Consider the following 20,650-nt stretch of genomic DNA (forward strand, 5'->3'; position numbering starts at 1 on the left):
CGGTTTTAACACCTGACCCGATCGAGGCGATTCGCGAAATTGAGCGAGTGGCCTTAGAATATGGTAATTGCTCGGGGTATACTCTTAATAGAGGAAAGACTGTTATCTTATGCACCGATAATATTGTCTGTCCACTACTTATCTAGGAGTAGCCATCTGCTCTAATACTAAGCTTGTAGTGAAGCTTAATTTTGATCCGCTCCTGGAAAAGCTAAAGAGTGATTTGGATAGGGTAAACGGTCTCTACCTCTCCATTATAGGCAGGGTCAATTATTTGAAAATGAATGTCTTGCCTAGATGCCTATATTTATTTCGAGCTATTCCTTTAGCTGTTGAACCTAAAGTTCTAACATTGATTAACGCCCTCCTGTCCAAATTTGAGTGGCAGCATGGAAAGATTAGGCGATCTCATTCTTTTCTGTCTCTTCCATTGGATAGGGGTGGGCTTACTTTACCCAACATGATTTTGTACCACTGGGCTGCAATCCTTAAACAGCTTACCCCTATGGTCTTAGATTGAAGAAAGTCGGATTGATACAGCGTCAATTCCTTCAATGTATGAGCTCTTACTCGGCCAGGAGGCTAAGGGCTTATTATTAAGAAGGACTGAGGCAAATCATTATATGAAATTTAAGGGAGAAATCCTAATTAGTGCCTGGAGAATTTGGGATAAAGTAGCCAAACATATGCATATTGGGAAAATCAACCGTTATACACCTCTGTGGCATTCTAGTATTACACATGGTCTTGATTTTGGTTCTACTGCAAGGAAATGGGAAAGGCTGGGTATTAGAACCGTTAACGAGTTTTTGCGAAAAGGTTTTGACACGGTTTTTATCGATTTAAAATTGAAATATGGTCTCTCTAATGGGGATTTTCTTAAGTTTGCTCAGGTGTTCGCTAAGCTAAGAGCTAAAGGGTCTACATTGTGTCTTTCAAAAGTTGAAATAATTGAGGTAAAGGTTAGACCAAATACTAGGATAGGAACTTTTTAGCACACCCTTCTGACTGAAACACAGGACGATATAGAACAAACGGAAACTAAATGGGCGGCGAAACTTAATAATCCAGACATTGATATAGACAGAGTCTTGGAGTTGAGCCATAAATTATTTATGGCCTGTAACCTAAAAGCACAACTTTTCAAGACAGTATTTGATCTCTATTTTACCCCGGCCAAACTTTTTGCTTGGGGCAAAAGAGAGAGTGATCTGTGTCCGCGATGTTCACAAGGACCCGCGACTCTTGCCCATATGTTTAGCAACTGTTCAGAGCTCATTGTTATTAAAAGTATGATAGCTTCTTTTTGGGAAAAACTATTTTGTCATAAACTCCCCGAGTCTGATACCCTATTTGTCTTAGGTTTTGACAACTCCTTACAACTTTCAAAAACTGATGAAAGATTGCTGTTTATTGGCACAGCAGTTTTGAGGTTAATTTAATCCGCCCGTTGGAAGGAAGCTTCCCCACCCAGCTTTCAGATGTGGTTAGCCCGTTTCTTAGCGGTGTACAGCTACGAATCGGCCACATTTGCTACTAGAGGCCTTAAAGCAAGGCTACGAGGGGAGGCAACCTGGCGTCCAGTCTCGAAATGGAAAGCTGAGATAATTCCTAGTGGAATTGGCTGATGTATACAAGATTTTGTTTGTTTGTACTGCTGTAATTTCTTCGTTCTTATGTTATTTAGTAGCTCTTAGTCTCAGTATTCAGCTTCATAGTTCTTAAATGTATGTATAATGTATCCATTCTTGAAGCTTTTTGTTCTCTTTTTTTTAATCATCTGTGTTTTCCCCTTTTATTTATTTACTGTTTAAATTTACCTTTGCTGGACTTATGCTGCTTCTGGTTCTTTAATAAAATAAAAAAAAATTAAAAAAGAAGGATTTCTGCTCTTTACTATGTAAACTTGGCAGCTTCAGATATTTAAGTGTACACTCTATATTCTGCACGGGGGGGGGGTTCACACAGGGGTTAGGGCCGGGGTGGGAGGGTCAGGTGGGATGTAGTTTTAAAATAAAATAAAGAATCCTACCTGATAAGGTCCGCGCCACCTCGGGTCCGTTCTGGCGCTTACAGGAACAGCTGCATCACTTCTGGCAAGTGAAACCTCTCTCAGCCAATCGGATTGGATGAGGGCACCCTTACTACTCGCCTGCCTGCCCATTAGGAGAGCGAGATTTGAGCCTGTGCTCAACCCTCGCTCTCCTAATGGGCATGCGCCAGCAGAGCAGACACTAGTGCGCATGAGTGGTCAGGGTGCCCTCCGTTCCTACTCATGCGCACTTGTGCTGCTGCATGCTCCTGGTGACGTCTGACTGACAATCATGTCAATCAACATGATGCCAGACTGCCCACCCCCTTCAGACTCTGAAGGGGTGGGCGGTCTGACGTCATGCTGACTGACATGATTGTCAGTTCTCCTTTGGCGTCTCTGAACTTAAGTAAACTGAGTTTACTTAAGTTCAGAGATGCAGAGGGAGCAGCTGCGGGCGGGGGGGCTACGCCCCAATGCCCCAATGGACGCACCACGGCTGCCTCCAGAGCCCACGGACAGTCAGCACCCCTCAGACTCTCCGCACAGGTGTGCCTCACCGCCATGACACCAGCAGGTATGTATCATCAAGGTGCAAAGATGTGGAGTTAAGAATAGTAAATCTACAGCGAGCAGTGAGCATTCACCTGCATGATTCTGTGGTGGTCAGTGCTCTAAGGTGCAGCCTGGTGGGAGAAGGGGCCACTCGTGAGCCGAGCTCACACTGACTGCTCTGGGTGCGGCCGCCCGAAGCTCAGGGCGGCCACTTCCAATGTCAGTCTCTATAGCTCAGTTCTCACAAGTTCTGTAAATCGCATATGATCGAAAACACGGTATTTATACAGTTTAGGCTTTCGAAAAGGGCAAAAATTCACAAGTAAGAGTCGGGCCCTGTGCTTAACTGCAGTGGTGACTCCGGAGGAGCGTCGCCCCACGGCTTCAACTGCAAGCTGAATACAAAAAGCAGAATGAAAATGTTTTTTGTATTCAGCTTAGAGTTGAAGCGGCGGGGTGGGGCTGGGCTCCCCACGTCACAGGGGGAGGAGTGGTGGCAGCACCTTAAGTGCGCATGATGGCTTGGACGGCCGTTCTAGGCCGGTCAAACCGTCATGTGCACTTTGCACGTTCTCCACCCAGGCTAAATTACAGCCTGGGTGCAGAGCATGCGCAGCCTGCCAGCCCCTGTTTGAGCACCGAATCACGATGCCCAGACCAATGACAATGCTGCTGTAAGGCAGCATTGTGATTGGTCAGGGGATTCTGTGTGCTGTGCTTCCTGGTTCCTGCTGCAGAGAGGATGGAGTAGAGGCAGCGGCCGGCGGTATTAAGGTAAGTGTTTTTTTAATTTTGTTATCCCCCCCCACTCTGCCCCCCTGTCCCACCACCCCCTTGGGTAGCAGCCACTACTGAGTACTCTACCCTCAAAGTAGTGGGGCAACGCAAACGCAGGGGGAAAGGGGCGTGGGGGAAATAAAAAATGAAAATCGCATACCTGCCGATACGGTCTCCACCTCGGTGCTCCTCTCATGACACTGAGCACACTGCACAACTGGTAATACCAGCATGGCGTCAGCATGGGATTGGCCTGAGCGGGCTGAACTAATGCTCGCTCAGGCCCTGGGAGTCTTTGCCTTTTCTCCACCCAACTGTGCAACACAGCTGGGTGGAGAAATGTAAGTGCGCATATTGGTTTGGCTGTCCTAAAACGGCTGGACAAATCGACATGCACACTTACAGTGCAGAAATATCCTCCACCCTCAGTGACGATCCATCAGAATGGACCCGCCCTAAGGCTGGCAATTGGCTCAGCAAAAAAATAAAATGGAAATAAACTGGTTTTATTAACATTTTATTTTTAAGTGGGGCGACGCTCCTCCGCCATAATGGAGGAGCCGCCGCTGCGTAAGTGCACATCTAAACTAGTATACTTCTGTATTCTGAATATTGTGATGGCGAGAACAGCTTTTACATTGTAAAAACAGTGAGTGCCAACCTCACAGATTTCTAGTTCTGGAGGATCTATAGGGTCAGATATTCATTATACATATTTGTAATTTCATATTTAGTGTTTAGATAAGTGTTCATTAAAATACCATTCTTCTGCGCAGTACTGACAGGTTTTTACAAAACCATGTGTAAATGTTCATAATTTAGTTGTTTTTTTGTTGCACTTTTAGAGAGGGCGACCTCGACCGAAAGTATTGGAGCGCTTTACATGAGCACCAGTTACGTTACACAGGATGCATTCATTTTTGGTAGGCACGGGGAGATTACGTGATTTGCCCAGAATCACAGGATGGGGAGTCGGCGCTGAGGCTCCCCAAAGCCAAAGTCGGCAGCTCTGAACATTACGCCACATCCTCTCCCCCTTCACTGGCTCCACAGCTCGTGTGCTGAATAAACCATTCCCAAAACCAAGGACCAGATTTGTAGTTCCGTGGTTCGTGGGTGAGGTTCGATGGTTCCGAACCCGTAAAATTAAGGTCGTCGGAAATGGACGATTTTGGTGTCAACAGACCGCAAATGGCGAGTGTAGTGTGTCTGAGTGTTTTCGCATGAATCGATCAATGAGAACACATATGTATTTCAGGATTTTGTTTGAACCTTCGGGTTCCATTTTGTGTACGGCAGCCATTTTGAGTGGTTGCCCTCACATAGGCCCTGACTGCGGCCGAACGAGTCCTTGAGACACGTATGCCTTAGCTGACTTCTGAGTGACCTGGCCGAACTGACTCCTTGCCCGAGGCTGACCTCGCTGAGCCAGTTCCTTGTTAAGCAGCTGGTCAGATAAAGATCAAAGAGTAGGACGTGCCCAAGTTTATGGTACACTGCTCCCACCTTTCTATCTCACTTCCAATCTGTTTCTGCCTTTCCTTTACAACATAATCACTGATTTGGGTTGAGGGTTTTATGATGGGTTTATCCGGCCTGATCCAACAAGAAACATGGAATGTGCTAGGTCATTTCTGGTGGGCTGGACATTGGAAAGTGGGATTGTCGTCATACGCTACTTTTAAATTGTCACACTGTCATTGGTCAATTTGTATGAACTCGATGCTAATTCTGAATTTTGCCTGAGGCTTGATTTTTGACATAAAAGACCATGCTCCGCTCATTGAATTTGTGCAGTCTCTAGCGAACCACCCGTGTTGTGCTTCGTAGATCTCTGTTCCTGGTTGCAGCCAATAAACTTTGGTCTTTGATGTCATCAAGAAGTATCCCGTGTCTCTGTTTGCCAAGACAGGGGAACTCGAAGGCATCGGGCGTTCTCCCTGGCGCCGCTGGGTTCTAAAACCCGGTCCTTCAGTTGGCGCCCAACGTAGGGCGACTTCAGCGGTACCGGTCCAAGCCCGAAGATCGTGAGGAGCTTCGTGTGAAAATTCTGGAGGAAGGCCCACCACCTCATCAATCCCTGTATGTCGGCATGGTCCGAAAGTCTTTGCTGCGAGGTTTCCCGCTTTCCGATGGCTACGAAGGACTGCTGCCCTGACTCACCCTGTTTTGGAGCCTCAGACGTTTGTAGAGCGAGACGATTGACGGGTCTTCTGGTGACGACATCGACATTTCAGTTATGTTATGTTATGTTATGTTAAGCTGTATTTTGTATAGCGTACGGCTACTCAGCGAGTGTCCCGACGCTTTAATTTGCACACCAATCTGATAACATAACAGGAAGAACAGAAAAACAGAGCAAAAGAACAGAAAAGAGGCCAAAAAATCATGGAAAACTAGGAAGTAAAAAGCCAGGTTTTAAGCCCTTTCCTAAAGGCCAGCAGGTTTGAAGTGCTGCGCAGGACCACTGGTAGCTTATTCCACAACTGGGGCGCCAACAGTCTAAAGGAGCGGCCTCCAATGCGTGCCCTCTTGACACGTTAAGTATGAGTGGAGCGTCTCCTAGTCCTTAGTTTGTTTTTGGTATCCCTTTAGTGGATCGCTTTGATTTGGTACCAGCAGGCCCCAAAGCCAAGGGACTCGTGTATTCGCGAGACTATCGTTTTGAGATTTCCCTTGTTATTTGAAGCTAGACTAGTGGGCAAGATGCCTGGTCTTAGCAGACTTGGAAATATATTTGGTTGTGGTTGTTCTAAGGATTCCCGGTTAGAGGATTTGTGTCCGGTTCCTCCAATTGGAACTCCTACATATGAATTATATGTGAAGCATGGTGTAGGTCCTATTAGCTATACTGAGATCTGGGTAAAGTATACGAGGAAAGACGGTGTCCTACAGTGGCCCCGTTACGGTAGTTTTGAAACTGAGATTTTAGATAAGCTCGAAGCGTAGCTGTTCAAGAAGAAAGCCCGGCCGGCGATGTTTGACTCTTTCCGCATATGGCCTAAAGAAGCCAAACAGAAAGAAATTAAATTAGCGAAGAAGAATAAACGAGAACGAGGTATGTCAATGGTACAAGCTGCTGTTGCATTTAGGGATAATGAGGAAGAGCAGGAGAGCGAACAGATGCTTAGAGCGAAGAAGTTAGCGGTAGACAGATCCTACCCAATTTTGCCGCCTAAAGAGCAGGAAGAGAAGAAAGATCTTGCGAAAGATCCTTTAATGTAGCATCTCCTGAGTTCACCACCACCTTATGCACAGAGTGCTACGGCACCACCGCCACCAGTTGTGGCTGTGCAACATCCGATTGTTGTGCCACCTGTAATTCCTCCACAGCCAGCTCCTCTTCCGTTGGCTACTGTTCCTTTGGCTCAGCCTCCTCTGGGGCTGCCAACTTTGCCTCCCCCTTTGTCTGCTACTCCTACATTTGTTTCTACTACTCCTTCTGCTCCGACTCTGGATTCTTCTACTGTTGTTCCGTCTTCCTTTATTCTTTCATCTTCTCCTTCTACTAGACAGCAAATGACGGCTGCTTTTTCTGGTTTCTTTTCTCCTTTGTTGGGACAATTGGGTATGTTTTGGATCACATGGCACGTAGATGGGTTACGTACACTTCCCAGTATGATCTTGAAGGTATTATGGATGTTTTCTGGCAATGGAAAGCACCAAAGCAACGGTACGTTTTTGAAATGATGTGTGTGTTTCTCCATGAACAATGGATGGACAAAGTGGGTAAGGCGCCTGAAGAATTGTATCGAGCGCGTTCCGAGTTTGCGAGAGGGACAATTGTGAGTCTCCTCGACATCAAGAGAGCGGTGTCGACGTTTTTGTCGTTTCGTAATAAGGCTCTTTCCGAGCGTTTGTTTGAGTCTGATTCGTCAGTTCGGAGACAAGCGCGTCAGTATCCGATGCGTGAGGTTCCTCAAGTTTGGAGACCTACTGATCCCAATGCTCATCCACCTATTGTTGCGCACTTTCAGCGAGTGTGGGTACATGTTCCTTGGAAGCGTGCTGAAGTTTTAGCACTTAAGCAGACTTTACCTGAACCGCGCAAAAATCCGGCGGGATATTATAAAGAGCTCACTCAAACCGTGGGTTTGTGCGTCATGAATTTAGCGGACATAGACATGTTGTTTGGTAATGTTGTTCCACAGCCTATCTGGAATGTGATTCGACATACGGATCATGATAACGAATTGGGTGATACATGGGCTAATCTTGTTGCTGCAAATGATAGACAAGTTGCAGGTGCTAAGCCTGAAGATCTTATTACTGAACTTCCTGGTAGGATAATTAACTATATGAAGACCTTGATGCCAGAAGTGCGTGTTAATTGGGACAAGTTGTCTGCATGTAAGCAGAAGAAAGACGAGACTGTGTCTGATTTCTTCAAGCGGTTTGAAAAAACTTTTGTAGATCATAGTGGTCATGATATGGCTACAGAGGGTGGCCAGAGATTGTTCGTTGATAAGTTCGTGCATAATTTGCTTCCCGAGTTGTGCACTAAGTTGAAGGATTCCAAGAGTGCTTGGGCAGTTTCCACATCAGCACAGATTTTAGCTACGACCCAGTACTATGAAAATAGGCGCAAAGATGAGTTAGAGAAAGCGGATAAGAAGACTAAGGAATTGAAGACTAAAGTTCTTCTACAACAAGCTTATCCACCCCGTACTAATAGTCAGCGCAATTATCAGCAACCTCAACAATATTCGAGAAACTCGCAAAGGAAAGAGTTTTCTCAACAGCGTTTTCCGTATGGGCCTAATCAGTGTGCGTATTGTAAAGAAGAGGGTCATTACAAGAATAGTTGTCCGGTTCCGTTACAGCGTACAAATGGTGCTTCTGGTGTTAGAGGTAGAGGTGCTCAACAAGTTCCTAGAGGTAGAGGTCGCGGACAGAACGTACGTTCTTTGCCTCCACAGAACTCGATGAATAGTTTTGATCAACAGCAAAGTTCGTCTGGTAGGACAGCACAGTACTATATGGATGATTACTATGTTGAAGGTGACGAAGCAAATGGTAATGATTGTTAGGACAGCCATGGACAAAGAGAGGGAGTTGTTTCAGTTCCAGTAGATCAGAGTGGACCCTATGTTGAAGTGATTGCATCAGGTGTGTCAGAACCTTTTCTGCTAGATACTGGTGCTACAAAGAGTTCTATTATGCACTCTAAACTCCCTGGCGCAACTTTGTCTGGCTTTGATAATGTTTCTGTAGGTTTTTCTGGCGCCCCCGTTACGAATCCGATTTCTGCTCCATTGTCTCTTTCTGTTGGACCGTGTAAGATCGAAGCACCCCTTCTTTTGACTACAGGTTGTAATGAGAATCTGTTGGGTTTGGATTTATTGAAGAGATTGTATGCGACACTGTATTGTTCTCCGTCAGGTGTTCATCTTACCTTGGGTGAGAGAGTGATCTCTCCGATGTACATGTCGAAAGATAGTCTTCCATCTGAATTGTTTTCTTTACCAGATTCATTGTGGGCTACTGGTCCGAACGATGTAGGTCTTTTAGAGATTCCCCCATATGTTGTGACACTGAAGGCGAATGCTAAGTTACCGCGCATTCCACAGTACCGTATCTCGAGTGATGGTGAGCGTGCACTTTTAGCGATTATTTATGATCTTATCAACAAGGGTGTCATTGAGGAAACAAGAGGTAATGTGTGCAATAGTCCTGTTTTGCCTGTTCTGAAGAGAACTGATTGTTCACAGCCTCCTGTATATAGGTTTGTTATCGATCTTCGCGAAGTGAACAAGATTGTTGTTCCACAATTTCCTCTTGTGCCTGACATCACTGCCTTGTTGACTCTGATTCCAGCTACTGCCACCTGGTTTTCGGTGATTGACTTGAAGAATGCTTTCTTCAGCATCCCGATTGCCATAGAGAGTAGGGATATCTTTGGATTCTCTTTAGGAGGACGCAGTTTCCGCTTTAAGCGCGCTCCTCAAGGCTATTGCGAGAGTCCATCGATCTATAGTCAAGCTTTGAAGACACAACTTGATCTGTTGATTTTACCTGATGGTGCAGCCCTTATTCAATACGTCGATGATTTGCTAGTTGCCGCTGATACTGAGGACATTTGTAGGGAAGCCACTTTGTCGCTACTACGCCACTTGTCTGATTGTCATCACAAAGTTTCTCTCTCCAAGCTGCAATACTGTCGACAAGAAGTAACCTACTAAGGTCACCTCTTATCAAAGGAGGGAAGGAAACTGACCCCAGAAAGAATTCAAGCTATTGCGAAAATGAATGTGCCTACGACACAGAGAGAAGTACGTGCGTTTTTGGGTATTATGTCGTACTGTAGACAGTGGATACCTAATGTTTCTTTGTTAGCGAAGCCTTTGATAGCTCTTACTGTTAAGGATACTCCAAATCCTATTCCTTGGACTGACGAATGTCAAAAGAGCTTTTCTGAATTACGCAATGCGTTGTGTTTGGCTCCTGTGTTGGGTACTCTCGACTACAGTAAGCCTTTCACATTGTATGTCCACAAGAGAGAGGGATGTGCATTGTCAGTGTTGACTCAGCAGTTTGGCGATAAGCAACGTCCATGTGCGTAGTTTTCGTCCACTTTAGATCCGGTAGCTAGAGCGTTGCCGAGTTGCTTGAGAGCTACGGCGGCAGCGGCTGTTTCGATTCGACAGTCTGCTGGTTTAGTTATGAATAACACGTTAGTAGTTATGGTTCTGGTTCCACATGCAGTGGATACCTTGTGGAACCGTATGAAGACACAGCATTTAACTAGTGCTCGGTTGTCAGGTTACGAGTTGACATTGTTAGCGAGTCATGTGTAAGCATGGGCGAATTTTGCGAATCTGGCGTTCGCGAATTTTGCGAATTTGCGAACTCGCAATCCGCAAAATCCGCGAATTCTCGCGAATTTGCAGATTTTTTTTTGTGTTCGCAAGGATTTCTGCCAGTTCGCAAGGATTTCTGACAGTTCGCGAGGGTTTTGTAACAGTTCGCAATCGCGAACTTACATGTCGGCTCGCAACGGTCACGATTATGTTGTTTCTACGTCTGGTTCATCATCATAGGTTCCCAGCACCCTCTGTTTCACCCCTGCCACCCTCTGTTTTACCCATGCCACCCTCTGGTACATCAATGCCTGTAATAACCGAATTTTTCTGGCCCTTTTTAGAGGGAGGATGATGGAGAATGACTCCAGTCTATCACCCTTATAGTATAGAGATTAGGACTATAAGTAGGATCTATCCATGAGGCACTTTAGTGCATTTTCGTATCCTTTTCCTTAGATCAGGGCTTATAAACTTAAGCTAGGGGATAGATATATAAGTATTAGTGATGATCCGTCTTTTGTAAGAGTATTAGTATATTTTCTATGGAGTTATGCATATTTCGGGCCTTGCAGGCCTTAAACGGGACAGACTCCATCTTGCCCTCTGCCTGGTAGCTGGGGAGGCTTTCTAGGTTAAATGTAATGTTTTAGTTTCAAGGTGTTGTTCGCTTGGAGAGAACCGGTTCAGGCTGGCCCTTATCGAAAGACTGTATTTTTCTCCACTCCGAAGACACAACTTCAGGCCGGCCGGCTGGGAACGTGTCCTTGGTACGGGGAGGTACAAGAATTTGGTGGGCGGCAGGTTACTGGCCGTAACTTTCCATGAAGGGACAGCTTCCATATTAGCGAAAGTGTTAGGCAATGAGTCAGTTAGTTCATAGGCGGCAGCTAGCCGCTAGCATCTCTGCTATTAATTATTTCTTCGGCGGACAGTCGCCATCTTTGAAGTCCGAGAAAGATTTAAGACCGAGACTCTCTGAGAAAGACTGAAGGAGAAATAGCGCGGAGCGCACAGAGACAGAGAGAGAGAGAGATACGGTAGCTAATAACCAGCAAGGTTCCAGTGACTTGGAGGGAAGCAGAAGAGATTGAGCCTAGCGGTGCAGATGTGTACTTGTGACGGCTGGGGTGTGACTTCGAGACGAGCCAAGACACAGAGACGAGAAGGGAACCTAGATGACTGCCGAGCCCCGACTTCATATTAACCAGGTGACCTCCGCCCTTTCTTTAAATCACTCTAACCTTTACCTTTTCTTTGCAGAAAATACATTGCATAGTATTGTGTTTATGTTTATTATTAATAAATATCCTGGTTTATTGTGAACCGACATGTGCCTTGTATTCTTGTTCAATCATGGTAACTGACCTTTCCAGTTGAGCATTGTTTGCATGAACGGATGTGAAATCCCGATCAGGTAAGGAGTGATCAAGCAAATAGGAAGCGAGGGGACCTTTGATGCCAGGAGCAGAAGGTACATATTATAATTAGGAGAACTGTACTAAACTTTCATTGTCCTAGTTTTATCCCAAGTAGATAAATGAGAAGTTGCTCCCATAGGTGTCCATAGGAAAGTGGTCGTCGTTGATATACGGCGTTAATGAGAGCGCTGGGGGGGATACCAGCGTGGAGGTTCGCCGGATTGTGAACCGTGTGTAAATGAGAGCGCTGGGGAGGAGACCAGCGTGGAGGTTCGCCGGATTGTGAACCGTGTGTTAATGAGAGCATTGGGACTGCAGGCCCGTGTGTAGACACGCCGGATTGTGTGTCATATCTGCCCTAGGGTAGATTAGTCTGGGTCTGAGTGGCCGCGAGACTAGCTGATATGAATAGGATATGGTAGAAAACCTATGCATGTTTATTGCTATTTCCCCATCCTTAGGTACGAAATGTACATATATGTATCCATACCCATTGTAAATACGTTCTAAGGAGGGAGGTGATTACGTTCTGGCTGGGTTAGAGGGGCCCCTGGGGGCTGATTCCATCTGAGCGGAAAATCCGGTCATTACAATGCCTTATGCCACCCTCTGGTTCATCATCACTGTAGATTATGGGGGGGAAAAGCAAGCACACCTGCCTGCTTCAACTGACATGAATTAATTTGGGGTTGATTTATTAATGTGTCACTGTTTTAAAATTCCAGTCTGGCACCTGCATCCTTATCTGTAATTTGCTTTCTGTTGCAGTGCAATTTTTTTTCCAGGACCTTTGTGGCCTACTTGTAGCTATTCTATGAGCCTGCTGTGAGGGTCAGAGCAGGGTCATACAATTGTTGCAACTAGCAACTGAACTCTGGAGGGGCCCTTGTCAGGAAGCACTACAGGGAACGGTTACTAATGATGAGTTTGAACTGCTTTCACTTTTGCAAAACTCGTTTTTCTGCAGAGCAGCATTACAGCAACTTTAATGCCCCACCAAGCTTATATGAGAAAGTTGATTTCTAATCCAAAAGTTATCCAAAGAAAATCAAAAGGCCTCAAATCTAAAAAAGTGCAGGCAAATGTCAACCTGAGGAGTTATTCTGATAAAAATAATCATTTTCAGAAGGTCTATGCTGCTTGCTAGTAGATTTCTTGTGTGGAATTGCATTTTTTGTAATTTCGCGAGTGCGAGATTGTTGCTGCCCGCCGCACCTACATGTTCGCAATTGCGAACTTACACCGCAAAGAAAAAAAATCCGCTGCGTGCGAATTTGCGGATTTTGCGGGAAATTCGCGAATCTCGCGGATTGCGAATTTACCGAAAATCCGCAAAATCCGCGAGCGTAACGGATTTTCCACCCATGCTTAGTCATGTGCACATTAAACGATGCAACACGTTGAATCCAGCCACGTTGTTGCCGATTTCAGTTGAGACAGATAGTGAAGAACAGCATGACTGTTTTCTGAGAACTGAAGAAGAAACGAAAGGGAGAGTAGATTTAAGAGACACTCCTCTTCCTGAGTGTGATGGTACTTTGTGGGTTGATGGTTTGTGTTTTAAGTTGCCGAATGGTGATACGACTGCGGTATATGCTGTTACGACTTTGCATACGATTGTTGAAGCTGCACGTATCCCACATAATTCAGCACAAGCAGCGGAATTGATTGCATTAACGAGAGCATGTGTGTTGGCAAAAGGAAAACGAGTGACTGTGTATACTGATAGCCAATATGCCTTTGTAGTGGCTCATAGTTTTGGACGTTTGTGGCATGAACGTGGGTTTTTAACTTCGCATGGGACGAAGATCCAGCATGGACAGTTGGTGAATGAACTTCTTGAATCACTTACTTTGCCATTGCAAGTAGCGATCGTGAAATGCAGTGCCCATAAGAAAGTTACGGATGATGTTGGCTGTGGTAATGCGTTTGCGGATGAAGTTGTGAAAGAAACTGCGAGAAATGTGATGAGTCGAATGTATGTTGCGGATCCGGCGAGATGGGTTCCAGAGAAGAGTATGTGCGAAGATACGATTGAGAGTGTGAAATCCATTCAAGCTGAAGCTACTGAGAAAGAGTTGAATGAATGGAGAGAAAGCAAGGGTAGATTGGATTCGAATGGTTGTTGGACTGATTTGTCTGAGCATCAGAGATGGTTGTTGCCTGACGCGTATGTGCTTCCGGTTGTTACAATGGCTCATGGAATGGCACATATCAGCGTGAAAGGGATTTGTAAGTTGTTGGCTCCGGTTTGGCAGAATGCGGGAATTCCAAAATGTGCAGAGAACTTGGTGAAGAACTGTATGGTGTGTTTGATGTACAATCCTGGTAGAGGAACTCCAACACCAGCTGGTCATTTTGCTCCTCCTACGTATCCGTTCGAGGCTTTGCAGCTAGATTTTATCCATATGGAGAAATGCAACAACTTGAAATATGTTTTAGTGGTTGTTTGCTCTTTTTCTAGATGGGTTGAAGCTTATCCCCTTAAGGACAATACTGCCTTGTCCACAGCAAAAGTTCTGATAAAAGAGTTTTTCCCTAGATTCGGAATGCCGAGAATTATCTGGAGTGACAATGGGAGTGAATTTGTGGGTCAAGTCATGAAGAGACTGTGTACAGGATTAGGTATTCGGCAGAAATTCCATGCTGCAAATCACCCCCAATCAGCTGGTTTAGTTGAGTGCTATAACGGCACTCTTAAATTGAAATTGGCCAAAATCCAAGCGAGCACTGGTTGACAATGGCCAGATGCTTTGCCTTTAGCACTCCTGTCCACAAGAATGACTGTGCATTCCAGAGTGGGTCTGAATCCATACGAGGTGGTCTTTGGTCGCCCAGCTAATATTTGCGGTGTGCCAAGGCCAACTAGATTTAGTGAGATTGACCATCCTGTGTTGCTTGACTACTTGCGTGAACTGACAACTAAATTGCGTGTTTTACACCAACAGGTTCACAATAGCCTTCCACAAGCTTCAGAGGATCCAGGCCACACTATCGAACCTGGTTCATGGGTCTTCGTGCGAAACTTTCAGCGGAGCAAGAACGATCAGCCCCGCTGGACCGGACCCTACCAAGTCCTCCTGTCTACATGTTCTGCGGTCCGAGTGAGAGGCAAGCGAAACTGGATCCACGGAGTACACTGTAAGCGCGCACCTTTGCCCTTACAGTACGATAAGTGGGTCCAGGAGGGACTTCCAGACTCTGAAACAGACACTGTTCCACGATTTTTGCCATTTAGCGATGCTCGTCTGATTGGTACGAACTCTGAGAGACAAAGTGACGATCTTTTACAGGACGCAGTGCCACCTTTGAATCGATTGAACACTACTGAGCCTGAACTCTTATTTAAAGATCAAGAATTGCCTGGAAGAAGCCGCTATAATTTGCGACCGAGAGTCATGGACAAATAAATAAAGACAAATACAGTTTTTATGATTTTTTCTGTTTGCAGGTTAACTCTCCACCGAGGATCTACTCATTTTTGTTTTTCAAACCGCCATCCGGGTTCAGCTGCAGGGTCGCGGTTGCCGAAAGTCTTTGGAGTGCAAGCCTGAGACACTAGGTCGAGGGTTCTGGTTGGCCTATGGGAGTTGCCCTGGGTTGACAGAGGCATTCCTTAGCAGAAACACCCTACCATCGCGAGCAGCATATTTAGTTTAGGATGGATTTCTTCGAGTTGGAGAGACCTGCAAGGACAATGATTTTTAGAAAGAAGATATGTAAACTAATCTCAAAGAAACGTTTTTTGATACCGTGTGTATTTTTGCTATTGAGTTTGATGACATTCATAATTGGTTATGTGACATTCTCTTTCAAAGTAACGTTTGTTCCCACTGTGCAACCTACACATCCACCTACTATTTCTTCTCATTCTTTTCACCCTTTGCCTGAACATGAGGTAGTTAGATGATTGGAATTTGCTAATAATTCCTTTATTCAACTTTTGCACCAACACCAGTTAATGATGAACACAACAAATTGTTGGATCTGTGGTCTAATGCCCCATACGACTGATAAGGGTATTCCGTATTTAGTTTTGCCCTTTAGTTTAAATGGTTCGATTTGGGCTTACAGAACGATGTTTATCTATGCCCACAGTGTTTACCCCTTACGCTCACCGAAGGATAACCCGAAGAATAGTGCTGTTGCAAGAGGCATAGTCGACATGGTTAAAGGGACTAATGCCGTTGAAACTATTCCGATAGATGAGAAGCAACCCTATAGTGGTTGGGATATTACTGGATATGGAGTTAGTCTGAGTGTTAACCAGCGAGCGAAAAGTTCTCCACCGATTTGGATAGTGCCCCATCAGGGTCGCTATTGTCTGCAGGGTAATGGCAAGAATCCGAGAGCTCAGTTAGGGAAGAGCGTTTGTACTGATACTTACGTATTTACGTCTCAGTCTTCCCCAGCATTTTTAGCTGCTAAGGGTACCTACTTTGTTTGCTATGACAAAGCGTATACATGGTTGCCCCCTGATTTTTCGGGCACATGTTTTGTTTCTTTGCTGTTACCTCCCACTTTTACAGCTGCGGCAGATTACCATAAGACAAGAGTTGCTAGAGGTGTCTTTAGTCAGGAAGACACTGCAGGGCAAGAGTTGGGAGATTTCTTTAAGGGTTTTCTGCCGTTTTGGGGACCGATGGCTAATAGCAGGAATATTCGCCAGTTGACGAGAGTGGTTGAGTCCACCATAGTCGAAACTGCTGGTGCCCTTAGTAACTTGACTGCTGAGCTCCTGTCGGATAGACTTATGACACTCCAAAATAGAGTTGCCCTTGATGTTATACTAGCAGATCGAGGTGGAGTTTGTAAACTGATTCAATCGAGCTGCTGCATTTTCATAATAGACAACGCTCCATCAGTTTTCCAGGCCATTTCCAAGCTACATAAGATCTCCGATTCTGTCCATTTGGACAAAGGAGATTGGTCGTTAATGGGATGGTTATGGGGATTGATATCCACTTGGGGTTGGAAGATTCTGATGGTCATTGGGATGGTCTTAGCTATCCTTTTCCTGTTCTGTCTCTGTGTACAGTGTGCTCCTGCAATTTGTGGCCTTTGTGCTACTGCGTGTGCAAAGAGACCTGTCTAGAGAGAGGTACTAAGTAATAGGATGGTGCTACAGCAACATATCGATGATCTGATGAATATAGATCCGGATTCAGATTGACATGGGTTTGGGTCTGTTGCCTATGTAAGGGAAAAAGGAGGGTCTGTAGTTCCGTGGTTCGTGGGTGAAGTTCGATGGTTCCGAACCCGTACAATTAAGGTCGTCGGAAATGGACGATTTTGGTGTCAGCAGACCGCAAATGTAGAGTGTAGAGTGTCTAAGTGTTTTCGCATGAATCGATCAATGAGAACACTATGTATTTGAGGATTTTGTTTGAACCTTCGGGTTCCATTTTGTGTACGGCAGCCATTTTGAGTGGTTGCCCTCACATAGGCCCTGACTGCGGCCGAACAAGTCCTTGAGACACGTATGCCTTAGCTGACTTCTGAGTGACCTGGCCGAACTGACTCCTTGCCCGAGGCTGACCTCGCTGAGCCAGTTCCTTGTTAAGCAGCTGGTCAGATAAAGATCAAAGAGTAGTACGTGCCCGAGTTTATGGTACACTGCTCCCACCTTTCTATCTCACTTCCAATCTGTTTCTGCCTTTCCTTTACGACATAATCACTGATTTGGGTTGAGGGTTTTATGATGGGTTTGTCCGGCCTGATCCGACAAGAAACATGGAATGTGCTTGGTCATTTCTGGTGGGCTGGACAACTGAAAGTGGGATTGTCGTCGTACGCTACTTTTAAATTGTCACACTGTCATTGGTCAATTTGTATGAACTCGATGCTAATTCTGAATGTTGCCTGAGACTTGATTTTTGGCATAAAAGACCATTCTCCGCTCATTGAATTTGTGCAGTCTCTAGCGAACCACCCGTGTTGTGCTTCGTAGATCTCTGTTCCTGGTTGCAGCCAATAAACTTTGGTCTTTGACGTCATCAAGAAGTATCCCGTGTCTCTGTTTGCCAAGACAGGGGAACTCGAAGGCATCAGGCGTTCTCCCTGACGCCGCTGAGTTCTAAAATCCGGTCCTTCAGATTACTCTGTGCATATTTTTTAATTACTGGACATCTTCGACACAGTCTTCGTTAGCTGACGCATGATAAAATACCCAAATATCTCCCTTATGTTGCAGATGTTTATCAAGGAGGGCAACCCTCTGCGCTTCTCTCAGACATTCTTTTACATTCCTTTTACATCTATTTTTACAAATACACTTTCTAGCCAACACCAGAAGGTAGAAAAGCAAGTTGCTCTGCCTTTTACTCATCACTGCATAGTTCTCTTGTACCCAGATATAATTAGGGTGACACCTACCTGAATTTCCTTTTGCAAGATCATGTTAATTGTCCCAAAACGATCCCAAAGCCACACAGTAGGCTGCAGAGTCTGTAAAATCATAAAACAGTGATGCCATTTTAGTGCAACAGAATTAAAAGTGTAATGCATAAGTACAATAAATTCATGCTGTAACCTAGTTCCTCGCAGCTCCCGCAGACTCTCCTTGTAGCTGGTACTCACCTTGCCCGGTTTCCTTTCATCTGCTTTCACCAGCTGTAACTTCCATTTTGGCAGTGCTTAATTTGGGCCGGTGGTTGCTGGTGGGGCCCACTGGCACTCATTTTTGAGGACTGACACTTATTTTTCATCAACTGTAAATTCCATTTTGGCAGTGCTTAATTTGGGCCGGTGGTTGCTGGTGGGGCCCACTGGCACTCATTTTTGGGAACTGATACTTAATTTTCATCATATCTCATTGATCCAGAGAAAGAGAGAAAAAACACAAAGGCGAGATTGACAAAGAGAAAGAAGGAAAAACAGGGATAAAGGGAGAATACATGGGTGAAAAAGGAACCTAAAGGCGAGAGCTAAAGGGCCAGAAAGCGTCTAGTGGTGTGTGGAGGAAGAATGGCATTGAATCAAAATGACAGCCCTTGTGTTTGGCACTGAGAACCTTGAATAGGGATGGCTAGAGTTTTCTGAGCATGTCTCTGGGCCCCAGCAGACACTCTTTACCATTTAAGAACTGCATTTTGTGACTCCTTCTTTCTGGCTCCTCCTTGATATTTTTGATAACAAACGAACAGAGGCTGTGCACCCACTCCTATATTTTTATATCCACAACCATTGACTGAGTGATAATTCTTGAATCTGGTCTGACTGTAGCCAGTTCTCTCTACTAAGGCTTCGCTAGAGAGAGTTTCTTCCCTTAGGTCACAAACTCTGTTCGGGTCTGCAGTGATCAGGCGAGGACTGAGCCGGTCCCTCAGAAATGCAGGGGTACCGGGGAGTCCTACCGAAGTTGAAATGCCCAAAACTCTCATCGTTCTGCTGTAAATTGGCTTTATGTAAGGTAGGTTCTTCAGAGATCTTTGTCCGAGACCCCGCGTCCGGGCTGGTGAAGGCTGGCGTGCCGTGCTCCAAGGCTGAGCAGTGGTGATTCCACCTCATGCCTCAATACCCACCACCAAACACGTCCTGCCTCTTTATCTCACTGTTTTTCATCCCTGCTTTCTACCTTTGACACTGTTTTCCCTCTTTCGCTTCCTCCTCTTTTTTTGTTATTCTCTGTCTCGCTCTGGGTCAAAATCTGTTGAGTTAAAATAAGAGCACGTCTCCAAAGACAGAGGGACCTGCAGCCACCGTCTCAAATTAACCTCTGATTTGGCCCAAGAATAATCAAATCAATCCCAATGGGCTGTCAAGAGCCACCAGCAAAGTGATTGGTTAAAAATTAGCTTACGTAAAAGATTTCCATAGAGCGAGGAATGAGGCAGAGATGTTCACTTTCTCCCTCATTAATTGATATTCATGTAGAACCTTTATCAGGCAGAGCCAGGGAAACTTCCGCGACAGCGACATTGACTATAAGGGGATTTGAGAATAGGGAGTGCTCCATGCCATAACCTTGCTGAGTTTACAAGCTGTCCAGAGACGAATCTCCCCAAAAAGAGGGAAAATAAACAAATATTGTATCAATCCCTGGCGATGAGGCAACTGATACATAATCAGAAACTGTTGTTTAATACCCACTTTCAGGCAGAAGATTAGATCCCTTGGAGTCACTGCTGGTCCCAAAGTAGGATTGCTGACTCAGATGAATTAAAAAATAGTGACGGATGAAGTCAGAGAACTGCCTAAGAGATGAGAGGGTATCCGCTCATTTTATAGGGAGGATCAACTGGATGAAGACGTCCCTTCTTCTGAAATATGGTTTTATTTCTCAGTTTATCCTCCTTTGTTTAGATTAGTGTGAGATACAGAATGCCAAAGATATGTGCAATGTGTTTATCTATGGAGGGGCACAGATTCGCGTGGAAGAAATCAACCTGTGCTTTAAATAGGGGTGGAAGGGCCCTGCCAAACTTTCGGTTATACTGTTGGGCCTTTAAAGTCTTCTGTGGAGTTGCAGACTTCTAGCCCACGCCCCTTCTCGGGGTTTGGCTTGGACTGCTCTGCCTCAGTACCATGAGGGTCAAGAGTGGCTGTTAGAAGATGCTGTGGAGCTGTTCATGGGAGGCCAGAGGAAGACCTCCTGAGCATAGAATGAGAGAATGGGCGCCGGTTGGCATGCCGTTTTCTGTACTCTTCGCTTCATAAAGACTGCACATTAGGAACCATTAGTGTGATTGCTCCTTGGATAGTGAGCCTGTCATGACTCGTGTGAACTTCGTATATATTCGATACCACGAACCTTGTGCCGTCTTTATTTGAGACCGCACATTAAGATACTGTTATTTTAATGCTCCTTGGAAAGTGAGCCTGCCATGGGACTCGTGTGAATTTCTCATATTTCCGATATCACAAACCTTGTGCCGTCTTTATTTGAGATTCTTTATCATATGAATATTGCTGATCTGATGTGATGTTGATCACGTTATGATACGTATACAATTGTCTAGATACTATACATGCATTAATCTCTAATAGTTTCAAGCCCTGACGAAGTTCCCCCTGGCAACTGAGAAACGAAACGCGTTGGCTGTGTGCCCGTTCTTACGATTGTC

General features: G+C 45.2%; 1 protein-coding gene across 1 annotated transcript in view; it reads right to left on the bottom strand.

The window, feature by feature from the left end:
• LOC147673095 (uncharacterized) overlaps positions 1-20,650 on the bottom strand; it is a 152,415-nt gene that overhangs the window by 33,314 nt on the left and 98,451 nt on the right. The window contains exon 2 of the transcript XR_015302597.1: positions 17,961-18,032. The gene's annotated coding sequence lies outside the window, so the exon portion shown is untranslated. The remainder of the gene's footprint in view (positions 1-17,960; positions 18,033-20,650) is intronic.

This window comes from Lissotriton vulgaris, chromosome 12 (assembly GCF_964263255.1).
Source record: "Lissotriton vulgaris chromosome 12, aLisVul1.2, whole genome shotgun sequence".
NCBI lineage: Eukaryota > Metazoa > Chordata > Amphibia > Caudata > Salamandridae > Lissotriton > Lissotriton vulgaris.